Below are 6,181 nucleotides of genomic sequence, written 5' to 3'. Positions count from 1 at the left end.
ATAATGATGATGATGATATCAACAATGCTAATAATAGTGGTAGCAACAGTAGTATTCAAATTAATCTTGACAGTAGTCATTATGGTGATGGCAATGATATTGATCATGATGATAATAATAGTAATAATAATAATAATAATACTGATTATGATAATGGTAATAATAATGATAATAATGATTATGATAATGGTAATGATAATGATGATGATAATAATGAAAAGAAGAAAAAGAATAATGGTGATGATAATGATAATAATCATAGTCATGTTGGCAATTAAAACAATAATAATAATAATAATAACAGTAACAATAACAAAAATAATGATGATAATATGGACAACAATGACAAAAATGATCATGATCATGATAAAAATAAGGATAACGATAATAATGATGATAACCTTAATGATAACAATAATAACAAATATAATGATTATAACAATAATTATAATGATAAAAGTTATTATTGTTGTTATTATCATTATTATTATTTAATTATTACTATTATTTTATTACAACAATACTGATAATGATAACGATAACAGTGATGATAAGAATGGGGCTAATTATATTGATAATAATAATGATGATAGTAATAATAATGATAATAATAACAATGACAATGGCAATCATAATGATGATAATGATAATGATCATAATGGTAATGGTATGATAACGATAATAATGATAGTAATAATGATGATAATGATAAAAACAATAATCATAACAATGATAATAATGATGAAAATAATGATATTAATAATAGTTATGATAATAATGATAGTAATAATAATAATAATGATAATGATGATGATGATTATGATGACAATAATAATAATGATTATAATAACAGTAATGATAATAATAATATTGATAATAATAATAATAATGATTATAATAACGATTATGATAATAACAATCATAATGATGATGATGATAATGATCATAATGGTAATGGTATGATAGTTATAAAAAAAGATAACGATAATAATAATAGTAATAATGATGATAATGATGATAACAATAATTATAATGATAATAATAGTTATGATAATAATAATAATAATGATAATAATGATAATGATAATAAAAATTATGATTATGATAATAATAAAAAATAATGATTATAATAACAGCAATGATAATAATAATAATTATTATTATTATTATAACTATAATGATGATAATAATGATAATGATAATAATAACCATAACAATGATAATGATGATAACAATTATAATAATAATGACAGCATAGATAAATATAAATTGGAACATAACATCCTTGGCGAAGGTAATAAAGGTAATAATAATAATAATTGTTACCCCTATTGCCTTGGCAAGGGTAACTAATGCAATCATTTTTAAAAATTCCTGGATCAGGATCTGCATCACTACCAAGGTTAAGACACATTTCAGGTAAAAAATAATAATAAATAAATATATATATAATAATAGTAATAATAATAATAATAATAACAATAATAATAATAATAATAATGATGATAATAATAATAATGATAATAATGACAATAATAATAATAATAATAGTAATAATAATAATAATAATAATGATAATAATAACAACAACAACAACAACAGCAATAATAGTAATAATGATAATAATCTGTTCATAACTTTTTGGGTTATACTGCTAACCAACAAACTATCTAACTAACCAACGATACCGAAAACAACCTCTTTGGTAGAGGTAATGATAATGATAATAACAATAATGTTAATTATAATAATGGTTATAATAATAATGACAATAATAGTGATAATAGTAATAATAGTAATGATAATGATAATAATAACAATAATAAAAAGGATAGCAATATCAATAATGACAATAATGATAGTAATGATTACTATCACTATCATTATCATAATGATATGATAACAATAATAGTGATGATATTGACAATAATGATAATGACGATAATAATGATAATAAGGCAGGGTAACCGACTGTAAAGGGGTGAAGGTAAAAGGGACAATGAGGTTTGGATGCAGGGGATTACAGGGACTGGGGGCTGGGGATAGGGGGAGGGGTGTGGGCAGGGGGTAGGTGGAAGGGCGCTAATGACAGGGGTAGTGGGAGGGATGTGGGCAGGGGTGGGGGAGGAGAGGACAGGGGTCAGAGGAGGGTGACAAGGGGCAGGAGGCAGGGGGAAGGGCGCTAAGGACAGGGGTAGGGAGGGAGCAGAGGTCAGGGGGTAGGGGGGGAAGGGAGAGGACAGGGGGTCAAGGGAGGGTGACAAGGGGCAGGTGGCAGGGGGAGGGGGAAGGGGGAGAGGACAGGGGTCGAGGAGGGTGATAAGGGGCAGGAGGCAGGGGAAGGGCGCTAAGGACAGGGGTAGGGGGGGAGGGAGCAGAAGGTCAGGGGTGGGAGGGAGGGGAGAGGACAGGGATCAAGGGAGGATGACAAGGGGCAGGTGGCAGGGAGGGAAGGGAGAGGACAGGGATCTCTGCGGAGGGTGATAGGGGCGGAGGTAGGAAGGGCGCTAAGGACAGGGGTAGGGAGGGAGCAGAGGGCAGGGGTAGGAAGGGGAGAGGACAGGGGTCAGGGGAGGGTGACAAGGGCAGGAGGCAGGGGAGGGCGCAGAGGGCAGGGTAGGGGGTGAGGACAGGGTCAGGGAGGGTGACAAGGGGCAGGAGGCAGGGGATAAGGGGGGGTAAGGGGAGAGGACAGGAGGCATAGGGAAAAGGGGAGAGAGTAGGAGGCAGAGAGGGGAGGGCGCAGAGGACAGGAGGCAGGGGAGGCAGGGGAGGTAGGAAGGCCGCGGCAGCAGGGAGCGCGGGCGGGCGGCGAGGGAGGAAACCGCCATTGGGATGCGGGCGGAGTGCAGACTCCGGACAGGCAGCGGCGCGGGGATGGGCGTGCCTGCGGGCGTGGCTGCGAGCGGCGGCGGAGGCGGCGGAGGCGGGGAATCGTGTGGCGGATGTTATGAGGTGAGCGGCGGCCGCGTCAGCAAAGTGTGTTAGCGGCGGCGAAGGGAGGCTGGAATGCTGACGGTGGGGGGGGAGGGGGGAGCGAAGCGAGGCCGCCCTTGGTTAAGAATAGGAAGCGGACGAAGCTGGCGCGCCCTCGCTGGGCTCCTCGCTGTGGAAGGCATTATGAGTGTGAGAGAGAGAGAGTAAGTGCCTGTGTGTGTGTGTGTAAGTATATGTGCCTATGTGCATGTGTGAGAGAGTGTAAGTGTACGTGCCTGTGTGTGTGAGAGAGAGAGTGTGTGTGTGTGTGTGTATGTGTGTGTGTGAGAGAGAGTAGGTGCCTATGTGTGTGTGTGTAAGTATATGTGCCTATGCGCATGTGTGAGAGAGTGTAAGTGTACGTGCCTGTGTGTGAGAGAGAGAGAGAGAGAAAATGCGTGTGTGTGTGTTTGTGTGTAAGTATATGTGCCTCTGTGCATGTGTGAGAGAGTGTAAGTGTACGTGCCTGTGTGTGTGAGAGAGAGAGAGAGAAAGTGCGTGTGTGTGTGTGTCTGTAAGTATATGTGTCTATGTGCATGTGTGAGAGAGTGTGTGTGAGTAATAAGTGTACGTGCCTGTGTGTGTAAGAGAGAGAAAGAGTGTGTGTGTGTGTGTGTGAGAGAGAGAGAGAGAGACTGTGTGTGTATGTGTATGTATGTGCGAGAGAGAGAGAGAAGGAGTGTGTGTGTGTATGTGCGTGTATTTGCGGCTGCGTTTGTGTGTGCGTCAGTGTAACCCCACGTGTGCGAGAGAGGGAGCGAGCAACGATATTTTTCCCCATCCTACCCGAGCAATTACATCAGAGTATATGTCACAGATTCAATCCTTTCTGCTAATGCCTAATTTGAACATTTGGCCGAACAAAGAGCTGCCGGACCAAAAGTGCCCAAAATCATGTATCAATGTTCAAAATTAATGTGTAATTCCTTTATCAAACAACAGTAATCTCATCTGGGGCTTCCATAGATTACAAATCACACGGACTAAATCCACGGTGGGAAATTCATATTCATAGTCAGCTGATCACTTTCGCTGTTCTATTTAAACACACAGTGGATTTTTTGCTTTGTTTTTTAACATATAAGCATATGAGTGTTCAGAGCTTTCATAAAATTCAGTATTTTTTTTTCTCTCTATTGCACTCGCTTTTTTAAGCTGTTATAAAAGATAAATTTAAAAATCTTGGAATTATAAATCGTGATTTCTGACTCTATGCTCGGAATGAAACAGATTCTCTCTCTCTCTCTCTCTCTCTCTCTCTCTCTCTCTCTCTCTCTCTCTCTCTCTCTCTCTCTCTCTCTCTCTCTCTCTCTTTCTCTCTCTCTCTCTCTCTCTCTCTCTCTCTCTCTCTCTCTCTCTCTCTCTCTCTCTCTCTCTCTCTCTCTCTCTCTCTCTCTCTCTCTCTCTTTCTCTCTCTCTCTCTCTCTCTCTCTCCCTCTCTCTCTCTCTCTCTCTCTCTCTCTCTCTCTCTCTCTCTCTCTCCCTTTCTCTATCTCTCATTCTCTATCTCTCATTCTCTATCTCTCATTCTCTATCTCTCATTCTCTATCTCTCATTCTCTATCTCTCATTCTCTCTCCATTCTCTCTCTCTCTATTCTCTCTCTCCATTCTCTCTCTCTCCATTCTCTCTCTCTCTCTCCATTCTCTCTCTCTCCATTCTCTCTCTCTCCATTCTCTCTCTCTCCATTCTCTCTCTCTCCTCTCTCTTTCTCCCTTCTCATGGCATAAAGTTTCCATTTTATTGTTATTAAAGGGCAAAGGGTAGATATACTGTAACAAATGAATAAATAGGCGATAATGAAATTGATAAAGACAGAGGGAAAAAATATATATGCACAAATAAACGCAACGCATTTTAGCGATCTATTTCTGATTACGAATTAGCTACAGTTATAGATGACTGATGCTGCTGATATAATTATCAAAGGGAATTCATGCAAAAATCAGGTCCGTGTACTCTCCGTCCAAGTGTCCATTGGAATACAACGGGCTTATGGACCTTACGTGCAGTTCGTGTACGCCGATTTTTCCCTCCCTCTCTCTCTCTCTCTCAATTCCCTCTCTCTCTCAATTCAAAAATGAACTGTCCATATTCGCCCGCTATTGCGCTGGCTATATTAAGATTCATATTTTGCCATTTTTCACCAACGGGCGCTTACCGATCGCGTATTTTAACCGCTCTATTGGACTGAATTATTCCCGACTTATGGGCGGCGTCAGAAGGGCGAAATTTGTTTGCTTTTATGCCCATCGAGGGATTCGTCACGCCCCTGATGTGTTGTTGATGATGTTGTTGCTGTTGCTGTTGAGAGAGAGAGAGAGGGAGAGAGAGGAGAGAAGAGAGAGGGAGAGAGAGAGAGGAGGAAGAAAGTGAGAGAAAGAGAGAGAGAAGAGAGCTAGAAGAAGGGGGAGAAAGAGAATAGGAAAGAAAGAGAGTGGGGGATAGAGAGGGAGGGAGATAGAGAGAGAGAGGAAAGAAGGAGAGGAAGAAAGAGACAAAGAAAGAGAGAGAGGGAGAGTGGGGATAGAGAGAGAGAAAGGTGGGTTGATGGATAAATAGATAGATAGAGGGATGGGGGAGAAAACGAGAGAGAGAGGGAGGGGGTAGAGGGAGAGAGAGAGAGAGAGAGAGAGAGAGGTGAGTGAGAGTGAGAGGGAGAAAGAAAGAGAGAAAACGAGAAAAAAAACATCGAGAGAGAGCGAAAAAAGAGACAGACAGACAGAGAGAGAGAGAGGGAGGGAGGGAGAAAAAGACCACGAGACAGAGCGAAAAACGAGGGGGAGGGAGAAACACAGAGAGAGAGTTTTCCAAAGAACACGCCATATTTGGAGAATCGCGAAAAAAAAGAATTGTTCAGCCACACTAAAATGATGAGGTCACCGAGCGAGAAATAAATCTATATGGACCGGATCAGATAAGCTTTTTCAATCAATCAGCTGATATTTGAACTGATGTCCTTCAACCCGCAGGAAAAAATACTTATAAAATAATGGAAAAAGAGTCAGTGTACTGCACGTATGAAAAAGAAATTTGAATATTCATATACGTATATATATATATATATATATATATATATATATATATATATATATATATATATATATATATATGAATAGAATAGTAGAGATAGATAGAAGAGATAAAGAGAGAGAGAGAGAGAGAGAGAGAGAGAGAGAGAGAGAGAGAGAGAGAGAGAGAGAGAG

Source organism: Penaeus vannamei, chromosome 22 (assembly GCF_042767895.1).
Source record: "Penaeus vannamei isolate JL-2024 chromosome 22, ASM4276789v1, whole genome shotgun sequence".
NCBI lineage: Eukaryota > Metazoa > Arthropoda > Malacostraca > Decapoda > Penaeidae > Penaeus > Penaeus vannamei.
This window is presented reverse-complemented; position numbering follows the sequence as displayed.